A 13,013-nucleotide genomic window follows, 5' to 3' on the forward strand; every position below is an offset into this window, starting at 1 on the left:
AGACATATATACCTTACAATCATTCCATACACCAAATATAGTTGGCCTATTGCAAACAGTATTAGAAATACAGACCAAAACACAAAAACTTAACATTGAGCAATGAACTGTGAAAATGAGGTCATGGTCAAATAAAACCTACCAGGCTGATATGTACATCGTAAAATATTTTCATACACCAAATATAGTTGACCTATTGCATACAGTATTAGAAAAACAGACCAAAACACAAAAACTTAACATTGAGCAATGAACCGTGAAAATGAGATCAAGGTTAAATAAAACCTACCAGAATGACATGTACATCGTAAAATATTTCTATACACCAAATATAGTTGACCTATTTCATACAGTATTAGAAAAACAGACCAAAACACAAAAACTAAACATTGAGCAATGAACCGTGAAAATGAGATCAAGGCTAAATAAAACCTGCCATAATGACATGTACATCGCAAAATATTTCCATACACCAGATATATTTGACCTATTGGATACAGTATAAGAAAAACAGACCAAACCACAAAAAACTTAACTTTAACCACTGAACCATGAAAATGAGGTCAAGGTCAGATGACACCTGTCAGTTGGACAAGTTCACCTTACAATTATTACATACACCAAAAATAGTAGACCTATTGCTTCTAGTATCTGAGATATGGACTTGACCACGAAAACTTAACCATGTTCACTGATCCATGAAATGAGGTCGAGGTCAAGTGAAAACTGTCCGAAAGGCATGATGGCCTTGCAAGGTACGCACATACCAAATATGGTTATCCTATTACTCATAATAGAAGAGAAATTAACATAACAGAAAATCTGAACTTTAATTTCAAGTAGTCACTGAACCATGAAAATGAGGCATACGACAGACGGAAACTTCATATCATAAGGCATCCATATACATAGTATGAAGCATCCAGGTCTTCTACCTTCTGAAATATTAAGCTTTTACGATGTTAGTTAACGCCGCCGCCACCGCCGGATCACTTTCCCTATGTCGAACTTTCTGCGACAAAATTTGCAGGCTCGACCAAAACCTAAAACCACAGATTTAAAACTACAACCAATAATAACAGGTCCTTCGTCTAGTACACAAAGATTAAAAAACATATCAGGTATCATGCTAAATCCATTATGAAAAAAGGTACCTAGATATCTTAAATTACATTCCTCAACATGTAAAACAAGACACTATTTTAGTAAGTTTTGATGTCACTAGCTTGTATACGAACATTACATATGATTCGGGACTTTAAACGATAAGATTCTTGTTAGAAAAATATCCAGATTAGTCTAAAGATTCCCATGAGACTTCATCTTGGTAGGACTTCAACTAGTGCTCGAAAATTAATCTTTTTCTTTTATAATAAATATTATTCACAAATTAAAGGTACTTCAATGGGGACAAAAATTGTGCCTACATACACAACATTTGTAATGGGATATCTGGAAGACTAGCTACACAATAATATATGAATGTCATCCGCAGAAGAATTCAATATATACATTAAAGAAAACTGGAAGCACTGCCTTGACGATTGCTTCATCTTTTGGAACAAATATATGGCGGATCTTAATAAATTCCACGATATAACTAAATACATAATCTACTCGAAGCCATAAGATTTACTATGGATCATGATGAGAATTAATTACCTTTTTTATGAGGGTGAAACAATCACCACAGATCCTTTACCGTAAAGACACCGATACTATTCAATATCTCATTTTCAGATCCGTTCACCAATCTCATACTTAAAGAAACATTCCGTGTAATCTTGCGAGACGTATATGCACTTTTATGACAAATACCCCACTTCGCGACAAAAATGTTTTAAATAAAATTATTGAAGGATCATCTATCAAGACAAAATTGCCTTTAAAATTGTAAACACGGTAAATGAACTTGTCTCGATATTTCATCAATCTTCCATAATGAAAGAATTAATAAACGAATCCACTATCAGTAACAGCAGAAGACAACCACCGAGCTCCAAGGAAAATTTAAAAAGAGGAAGTCCATAAACATTGACAAATTCAACTGCAATTAACCAACAGAACAAGTGAAAAACAACTGCCATATTACTTGTTACACACATGTTTTTAAAGTAAACGCAAAAATGAAATGAAATGAAATCAAATGTGGAGACCCTTGATGTGGGACATGCAATAAATCGATGAGGGAGAAACTTTTATTTTCAAAAGGGGGCCGGGGACGTTTTTAAAGCGAACGCAAACATGAATTGCAAATCTCGGATTTACTGTGCTATTTGCTTAATCTGTAAAGCAAACTACTTTGGACAAACCGGTGATAGACTATTTAGCCGTGTAAGAGTACATTTACAACTTAAAAGAGCTGTAAAACCAGGTTTATTCCACCATTTTCTACATAGGAAAATGCCTGTACCAAGTCAGGAATATGAAAGTTGTTATCCATTCGTTTTATGTGAATGAACTTTTGATTTTGCCATTTGCTTAGGGACTTTCCATTTAGAATTTTCCTCGGAGTTCGGTATTTTTGTTATTTTACTTTATACAACTAAAAAAAGAGATGAGTCCGTACGAAACACGACATGCAGTGAACATTTTGACTGTTTCGGAATGGGGTGTATTCGTATATTTCTGTTTTTCCGAATATTTATTGACAATGAAGTTTTCGTATCGCAAAGAAAGAGCACTTTATAAATAAGTATAAACTAAATTTACACCGAAAGTGAAAGTAGAAAGCTGCCTTATCAGTATGACGTTCAAAACGTCACAACTAATACTTATTACTACGTTGCTTCATAACAACTTTCAGTTACTGTCTGAAGAGAAGAATGAACGACCGCTTGGTAATTTGTCTGTGTTATTCCGTTTTTAAAAAAAAATATATATGACTATGCAGAGTAGTCAAATTTAAAATTTATATATATAGTTCATGTGCTTTAATATGGATGGGTACATAATTTGTGTATACTCTAATTTTCTAGACCACTGTTCTCTATTCTTTATATTTAATCATCCCATTATTCTCTGTTCTTTATTTCTTGAGGCCATTGTTTTGTACTCGTAACAGTAAAGGTTATTCTATAAAAAGCATTTACTATGAAATTTAGTTCGAGGCGCTTGCCACGAGAATACATTAGATGCATATAACAACACATTTTGGAATTTCGGATCATCAATACTCTTCAAGTTCGTATCATATTTGGCCGTTGTAACTTTTTTTATTCGAGCGTCACTAATGAGTCTTTGGTGGACGAAAAGCTCGTACAAAATTTTAATCTTGGTATTCAATTTGTGACAGTGGTTTACCTTAATATCATTAATCTATAAATGCAGCATATGTGATTTTAAAATGCCCATGACTCCAGAATACAAAAGATGGTAGCTACTGGTGTAGGTATGTTTATTGATATAAAGTGGTGTCTTACTACATTTATTTCTTAACATGGTAAGATGACAAAATAAATCACGTTTCCTTCAGACATTATCACGGTTTTTCAATTCATGAAGAAATCGGTCAATTTCCTTAAGAAAGCTTAAAAAAAACACATCAAGTTGCCTTAATTTCCCTTCGCAAAGTTTCACAGTACTAATTCATACAAAAGATTTTAATAGCAGGACAGATAAAAAAAAAATGTGTAAACTAATTAAAAACATTTTTTTTTAATTTGGGACACAGCATTTTTTTCCCCAAAATAGCGAGTGGCAGTTTTTGCTTTTAATATCTTGATTACGATACAATGCAATATTACCCTTGTGGTCATTCATGCATAGTTACTTAGTACACGGAAAAAGTATGTACTATGAAACTTAAAAGACAAATTCAAGCAATTGGATTGGACGAGAAATTAACTGAGGACATTCTTATTGAAATCTAAGTTGAAGGAACACTTAAGATGTTTAATGCATACGGGCGCTGGAGTTTAATATTTGGGGAATTTTCGGTACCTTCTACCTAACAAAACTGTAACATCTGCAACAGGTACAACAAAGATATATTACAGGGACGAAGCACTGCAACATTTATTGTGCATTTCTCTTAATTCTAAAGCAATTATTTTGTATCAATGGTTCTGATTGGATGATAGTTAGCGTACAATTCTCTATCTCCTTGTCTGTAACTAAGGAAGCCGAAATTTTGAATTGCTGAATGTATTGACATGTAATTTCTACAATAATAAGCAAAAATCTCGCATGTTGTACCTAGAAATCTTCTTTTTATCAAATTTTATTACATTCTGAAGCGGTCAAGAAGCCAAAAACGCCCGGTGTTTACGTTTGACGCCGGAAGCATAACTATGACGTCACCTATTTTAGGGGCCAAAGAAGATATCATCTTTTGGCGGAATTTTCTTACACTGAAAAAATGATCGAAATTAAATTATGTACTTGTTTTGCATTAGAATAGAGATACCTGTATTGTATTTGAAGCTTTGCGGACGTCCATCGGTAGTTTTACTGTCGCAAATGATAGTTAGCGTACAATTCTAATAGTAATTTTACACTGAAATAATGATTGAAATTGAATTATGTACTTGTTTTGCATTAGAATAGAGATAACTGTATTGTATTTGAAGCTTTGCGGACGTCCATCGGTAGTTTTACTGTCGCAAATGATAGTTAGCGTACAATTCTAATAGTAATTTTACACTGAAATTATGATTGAAATTGAATTATGTACTTGTTTTGCATTAGAATAGAGATAACTGTATTGTATTTGAAGCTTTGCGGACGTCCATCGGTACTTTTACTGTCGCAAATACCCGTTTAAGTAAGCGTAAAACATCTTTTGGCGGAATTTTAATCTTAGAATAATACCAAAATACGTGACGTCATATGTATGCTCCCGGCGTCAAACGTAAACACCGGGCGTTTTTTGGCTTCTTGACCGCTTCAGAATGTAATAAAATTTGATAAAAAGAAGATTTCTAGGTACAACATGTGAGTTTTTTCCTTATTATTGTAGAAATTACAAGTCAATACGTTCAGCAATTCAAAATGTCGGCTTATTATCATGTATCTCCGCTAAGCGTCGCCAGGTAAACGGGTATTTGCGACAGTAAAACTACCGATGGACGTCAGCAAAGCTTCAAATACAATACAGTTATCTCTATTCTAATGCAAAACAAGTACATAATTCAATTTCAATCATTATTTCAGTGTAAAATTCTCATTAAAGAAAATTCCGCGAAAAGATGTTATCTTCTTTGGCCCCAAAACTAGGTGACGTCATAGGTATGCTTCCAGCGTCAACTGTTATCTACGCGTCGCCAGGTAAACTAAATTTGCGACAGTAAAACTACCGATGGACGTCCGCAAAGCTTCAAATACAATACAGTTATCTCTTAATTGGCACGGTGGAATCATATGCGCATCGAAGCGTCTGTTATGACTTGGATGGTAGTGTCGTCCCTCCAAGAAAAGTTTGAAAAATAAGTATTATCAGAGAGTTATTGATTTAAAACAGAGCATTAAAAGACGTTCAAATATGCATTACCGTATGTTTTTTTAGGTATATGAGTGTCGTACTTAGGACCTTTGTGACGTTACAAACCATTAACAGTAAGTTTAAAATATCTTCATTTAACGTTAACGGTAATTCCATATCTGTATTTGACGTTAACGATTAATTTTTGTACGTGACGATAAAGAACATCACTATAAAAAATATGTCTGTGTAGCACTATGGAAAGGAGATACTGAACCATATAAACAATTGGCCTGTTTAGTCTGAACAGGCCCCCGAAAAGATACCTACAGAGCAAAATATTACTTCTTTCTTCGACTTAAATGGCAACATCAGATAAATTTGTCTCTCTAATTCTTAGCAGGTTTATCCTTTTCCTGACCTGTTAATCTCAGTTCTTCATAGTCAAAATTATAAAAAGACGTCAAATTTTCTTGCTTAGTTACACATATTTGGTTTGGGAGTTTTTCTTGCCACTTCTTCTTAAAACCTTATTACAAACGGGACATCCCGTCCTAATTAGGCAGTGTTGTTGTTTATGGAGGCCGTAAATTTCGATACGATCTATGTACTTTTATTTGATATCAGATAACGACGTTATTTCTAATGAAATGTTTTATATTTTCATTGTTTGAGAAATGATTTTTCGTGCTTTGAATTCAAAATTAGGATTTGGTTCACAGACATCCGTGTACTTTTTCAAAAGATCCTCTGAGTGATTAGATATATTCTAACACAACAGATCTGGACTTTATTTTGAAATGTTTAAAAAAGTATTTTAAATTTGAAGTTCGCGTGACATTGGTTGGTCAAAAACCTAGTTGGAGCAATTCTAGAAAGATCTCAGGAATTTGTACAATGATAAGGACTATGGACTATGGACTATGTGTAATAATACTCTGACAATTTGTGAATCTGAAGATATTTGAGTTTTCTATGCACTCGATTCCTTCGTTTCTTTTTCTCAATATGCAGCTAATTTTTCACATAGCAATATAACAAGCTTCTAATAATTCTCGATCAATACTGAAATCAACGTAATATGGAAATGCATGTATTCTTGGTTAACATAGTTTGATTGATAACATTTTAGATAAATATGAGTGTGGGTTCGACACTGCTTTGTGTTACCGGCGGAAACATACTTTTGATTTTGTTACCTTCATCATAAGAAGTGTAACTTTATTATTGTTCTCAATTCATCAGTGCACCATCGGTTGATAATCAGAACAAGAGTCAAATTTAACACAAGGGATACAGATATAATGAATATGTGGTGGGTTTAAATTATTTTTATGAAGTCAGTAGAAAAACAGAAACGGAAATAACCTAAACTCTAATCTTAGTTTTTTTTCTACAAAAACATATTTTGAATATGTATTACCTTTGTTAAATATTTTACACAAACACTCGAACCCCCATACTTTTCTTTTTGAGTCGAAAAAAAATTTATGCTATACCAATCCTTAGAGTAAAAGAAATCAGCAATCGCTTCAGATTTACAATGTATGTACAGTGAAACATGCCTTAACGGTCACCTCGTTTCAGCGGTCACCTGCCTCTAACGGTCACTTTCAGACCCTCCCAAACGTTTTCTCTATATAATTTAACTCAAACCAGCGGTTACCTGTCTAACGCGGTCAGCGGTCACCTATTTGTTGCACGAAATCTTTATTTCGACTTTTAACAACGGTCATTTTAATGTTTTAAACTACCAAAATAATCTTGCTGAAAAATAAATGTGTTCAGAATCGAAGTCGAAATGAAAATCGGAACCTATTCTGCAATGGGAGGTGAATTTGTGAATTCCTCGTGTTCCACTCCGTTCAATTTCCATTGAAAACCGTATCACCGACTTATTTCTCAACTAATATTTAAAAAAAAAATTGAATGTTTTCTGACGTTTACAGCGCCGAAATCCGCCATTTTTTTTTATTATTTCATTGACGCAAAAACTTTAATTCTACCGATTGAAAAAACTAAAACAATTTGCCCCGATCCCGACCATAGGCGATCTCGGATTCAAATTTTTTTTGGAACCTCATTTCAAAGGTCACCGCTCTTGAGCGGTCACTTTTGATACTTCCCAAGAGTGACGGCTTAATACAGGTTTGACTGTACTCACTTGTCAAATCATTTAATGTATTTGAAAGTTAATGTTTTGAAAAAAAAGTGTGTTTTCAAAACATAAACTTTTGACTAAAATACTCACCATTCAGGCCCTTTTCAACAGGTAATCGATTGTTAAATGTTTTTTTAATCGATGTTTATGGTATAAAATATCATGTTACTAAAATCTATTAACATGTTACGTCGAAATTAGAATTAGCTTTACGTGTCAATGAATGTTGCATGACATATTGTGTTTTGATATGCAATATTGAAACATATTGTTACATATAAAATACAGTAATTGCAATACAAGCCTAACTATCGGTTTATACAAATTTGAAAGAAAGATATATTTGTTCAATTATTCGATGTGTAAATAGCACAAACATTGGAGTCAAAAATGCAAATCAAAACGAAGAAAGACCAATGATAGGGTAACCTCATCCTGCAAACAAAAATGGATTTATAATTAAACTTTATATTCAAATGATCTCGTCCTGACATGTGCTTAACCATTACGAATCGTAAAAACCCAAACTGATGTTTGTTCTGTGAGAATATGACGCAGGGTATAAATCAGACATTTTTATATGATGTCATTTTATAAATTACTGCAGTGCTTTTATATATGAATAACTGTCTAAAAAGATGTCAAACCCTTTAAACGTGTCGACCTTGTCGAAACATGTCCATTTCCCTCAGACGTGTCTTTGAAATCACATATCACCCAAACATATCCAATATTATTCCTCCCAAGCATGTTCGATTTTTTTCTCCCTCGAACGTGTTCGGATCATTACTTTGCTAAATCTTTTCTTAACTTTAGCACTAAATTGGCCTCTATGACGTCAATGACGTTCTCTGTCTTCATATAATGTTGCAACTAGACTGGTATCCGACCGTTATTTGACATGTTAATATTTGTATATTCCGAAGGCATACTGAATATTTTACGGAGGGGACCAACCTATACTGCAACATACTGTGACTATAGTATCATTTATACATTTTAACTTTATTTTAATAACAGTTGAATTTTTTTTTACTTTCTATCTTTTTAATTGTAATCATTTTGAAATTCAGGGAAGCATCCTGATAATAACTTTTTTTTTTCAAAAATAGAGCAAACGTTCTTCCGTACTATAGATTCATTCAAAATTGTAATATTTTCGTCTGTACTTCAGAGTCATTTCATACGTCAGAAAAGGACAAGAAGACAACATATTGTTTACTCTAAAGAGGCAAACTGTACATAATTTTCAATATAAAAAAATAACTATTAAAGATGTCAGTGTGTTATTAGAAACAAAAAAAGTGTATTGCGTTAACATATTGAAAGTTGATTCCATTTATTGATGTTTACTTTTCCATGTCTGTTTATTAATATTGTACTTACCTATTAGGCCTTTAGTTATTTTATGGTATGTCCACACAAAGGTTGTTTGTGCTTCGATTGAAAATTACTTTAGACTCTACTGACAAAATGCCAGTTATGTCATATGATAGTTGCATTACCAGCTGAATTAACAAAAGAGTCACTCATATTACATTTAATTAAAAAATTCCCTGCCTTGTTGTGCAATCTATACGCCTTTGTTTTCTCAATATTTACAAATAACTTCGTACTTTATTGGCCTTGAAAACTTTTTTTATTCGAGCTTACTTATTAGTCTTTTGTAGACGAAATGAATTCAATTGGGAACATACTAGTTTGAAAGACTTAAAAAAAAATTAAAAAGGAAATTGTTTAAAGTTGTTTAAGGTCTTTTCTACATGTTGATATTTTAAAAGGTTTTATATGATCTTTCTTAACCTTATCGTCCCAGATGAGATTTTTGTTGACAAAACATGCGTCTGGCGTAAAAACTTTGTAAGCCTAGTATTTATGATGAGTTTATATATACAGAAATGCATTATTTTTTTTATTTACAATAAAGTAACCATCGTAAACAAAAAGAAAAATAGAAGATAAATAGACATTTGCGGAAACTGTCATACACCTACGATTAGGATTACAATTAGACTTACAGGTAGCATTTAAATCTTGGGTGGTTTCAAAGTGTAATTATAAACCGTCGGTTCAAAACAAAGACTAACTCCTATGAAGTTTATCTATAGTTGAACAACGGGATTTCAAAGAAATATCGATAAAAAATGGCATCTTGGCAGCTTCAGGTGAAATCTGGACAACTCGGACCCAAAGGCAAATCGGACTTTGACAACTCGGGCAAATTTAAAGACAACTCGGACCACTTTTATAGACAGCTCGGACCAGTTTGAAAGACAACTCGGACCAGTTTGAAACACTTGTCAGACCAGTGGCTCTTCGTGGTTTTTACGTTTAATATGATTTTTGTGCGGTATGAGCGTTGCTCATTGTTGAAGGCCGTACGGTGACCTATAGTTGTTAATTTCTGTGTCATTTGGTCTCTTGTGGAGAGTTGTCTCATTGGCAATCATACCACATCTTCTTTTTTATATAAGCTGCATTAAACATATACATGCAGTACATTTTAAATTAAATCAAGAATTTCAAAATATAGATTCTCAAGAACTTCGTTTAAATATTCTTAAAGCACTCAAGTTGTCTTTTAAAGTACACGGATATCTGTGAACCCTATTTTAGATTTAATGCAAGTCAAACATTTTTTAAAACGAGGATTTTTTTTTTAATTTCTTTAAAAAAAAAGTAGTTATATGTTTTCAGATAAAACTATATTACATCATTCTTGACTTCAATGATCTTTGCTTTTAAAGATATTTGAATGCACACAAATATTGATTGCATCCGAATCGTAATCAAACACATTAAACATCATTTATAACATGATATTTTTATATTTCATTAGGAATAAATTATAAGCTGATATTTTAAAAAAAAATAGCCAACTCGATATTTACTACACGAATCATTAAAATGAAAATAAAAATGGAACCCAACATCAACATATTCCAACATCCTTATGTAATTCATATCAACCGTTACTCATACTTCATTCCTGAGGGTATTTTAATATATTCTGGAAAATCACTGGATAAATTTATATCTATTGCTTGCATCAATCCTACACTAATTTAGTGTTTCGGCGGCATTTTTATATATTCTAAAATGGGTTTTACATATAGGCCCGCCATCATCAGGGATTATCCTATATTTCCTAATTTCTAATTTTATATTTGCTGTTAGTAGATCTGCTAAATATTTGTGCCTTTTATATGCTATGATAGGTGTCTCTGTGAATGTCTCATTACAAATCACATCTTTTTGTAATATGTGCCAATGTTTGATGATATATTTTCCCAGTTTTCTTATGCATGGATTGTATTTGGTAGATAAAACTAAAGGAATTTCCTTTTTTTGTTCTTTAGAATTTTTTTCTCAATAGAAATTTCCTATCCCTTGTTCTCACCTCATTTAATCAGTTATCTATCTCTTCCTCCTTGTATTGCCTCTTAATCAAGTTCAATTTGAACTGTGAAAGAATTTGTTCTAAATCATTTATATTATTTGTGTTTCTGATGTATCGTATAACCTCGCCCTTGATAAAATCGGAAAATACATGCATTTCATTTTAAACTAAATCAAGAATTTAAAAGTATAGACTCTCAAGAACTTCGTTTAAATATTCTTAAAGCACTCAAGTTGTCTTTTAAAGTACACGGATGTCTGTCAACCCTATTTTAGATTTTTTTTTTATTTCTTTAGAAATAAAGTAGTTATATGTTATTAAATAAAACTATATTACATTATTCTTGACTTCAATGATCTTTGCTTTTAAAGATATTTGAATGCACACGAATATTGATTGAATCCGAATCTTAATCAAACACATCACACATCATTTATAACGAGATATTTTCATATTTCATTAGGAATAAATTATAAGCTGATATTTAAAAAAAATCGCCAACGCGATATTTACTACATGAATCATTAACGTCAAAAATAGTAGAAAAATACCGTTTACATTATTTGGAAAGATTTAAAAGTTATTGTTAAAAAAAAATCACACACTATTTAAGTCGGTTAAGGAGCATTTGCGGATACAAGAGTGTAATCGTATAAAAGATGTACGACTTCCAATTACTATATATCGCCCGCTTTTGTAAAGCGAGTGGAACTATTAATACGGAAAAATGAATAAATAATAATTGTATTTCGTGCATTTATTTTATTTTTCCCCGTTATGGACGAAGAACACAGATTAACCATGACAGCACTACCTGCCCTGATGCAGACTCCACCAGATTTAAGGTACACATTTCATTCGCCATCTGATTCTAACACTGGTAGTCCTAGCATGACCAACGACAAACCAATCTTTTATAATCAGGGAAATATTATAGGCAATGACGTATACTTTTGGAATAGGGAAATGTGATCACTTGATTGCAAGCAAACGATATTCTTTTTACATGTGAAACTCCTGAAACGTTACTTTAAATTGTAGCCGATGTTAATGGTCTCTTCAGACAGAGAACCGGTCGGGATCATAAGCTTTCCCTGGAAAACAGAATTCTTCTTTTATGTTATGGTTACCCGTCTTGTCATCTGATTTCAGAAATAGTTGACCTTAGTGTTTCGACTATAAAAGATGAAACACATACATGTATACCTATTTCAAGAAACATATAACCGTCTTATCTATTGGCCGTCTTTCACTGGATGATTGGAAGAACTTACAAGGTGGGTGGCCAAAACTTCCGTTTGCAGTAGGGCTATCGACGGAAATTTTAAGGCCGATAACGGAACTAAAAGTCTTAGAATAGTATTTCCCAGAACACAGACATTGTCACTGCATTTACACTTAAGTTGTAGTATTGAACGAAGACAGGAAATGTTATGTTGAGTGCGGATTTCTTTGTCATCAGCAATATATGTTGATAAGAAATATAGGACAAGAATTACCTTTCACGACCGAGCTGTTTTTGCTAGGCGACAAAATATATCCGAACAGATATCCAGTATTGACACCTGACATGAGACAAACCCCAGATTATGCAGAGGAAGTGTAGAAAATTAAATAGACATATTACACACTATAGAGTAGAGGTGGAACACGCATTCGGAGAATTAAAAAAAACACACACAAAGTTATGGGGACTTTGTGGCGTTCACATCTGTTATGACCATACGTTTCTGCATTTGTGTGTCGTCGAAAAGACTTATTTACATGATAAAAAAATATCTTTACATTTTACTATATCTATATCAATTGGGTTTATTTTCTTATTTTGAGATGACCCCTTGTTTTTCGTCAACTGTAATCGTAAGTCTAAGTGTAACCCTAGGTATAGACCTAGTTTCCGCAAATGTCTATTAATCGTACCTGCATTCCACTTACATATAGTTTTTTGTGCTTTTCTGCGAAATAATGGAGATGATCAGCTACTTCAGCTTTGAAGTAGTCACTTCCGGTGTCGTATGAAAGCTTCATTT

The 13,013-nt window shown here is 32.8% G+C and overlaps 2 protein-coding genes across 2 annotated transcripts in view; both read right to left on the reverse strand.

The window, feature by feature from the left end:
* The window catches only part of LOC127719664 (beta-1,3-galactosyltransferase 5-like), a 38,098-nt gene extending 30,363 nt beyond the window's left edge, over window positions 1–7,735 (reverse strand). The window contains exon 1 of the mRNA XM_052225896.1: window positions 7,674–7,735. The gene's annotated coding sequence lies outside the window, so the exon portion shown is untranslated. The remainder of the gene's footprint in view (window positions 1–7,673) is intronic.
* LOC127719662 (beta-1,3-galactosyltransferase 5-like) overlaps window positions 1–9,051 on the reverse strand; it is a 115,538-nt gene extending 106,487 nt beyond the window's left edge. The window contains exon 1 of the mRNA XM_052225895.1: window positions 8,970–9,051. The gene's annotated coding sequence lies outside the window, so the exon portion shown is untranslated. The remainder of the gene's footprint in view (window positions 1–8,969) is intronic.
* Window positions 9,052–13,013: the final 3,962 nt, after the last annotated feature.

The sequence above is a fragment of the Mytilus californianus genome, unplaced genomic scaffold (assembly GCF_021869535.1).
Source record: "Mytilus californianus isolate M0D057914Y unplaced genomic scaffold, xbMytCali1.0.p SCAF_11, whole genome shotgun sequence".
Classification (NCBI taxonomy): Eukaryota; Metazoa; Mollusca; class Bivalvia; order Mytilida; family Mytilidae; genus Mytilus; species Mytilus californianus.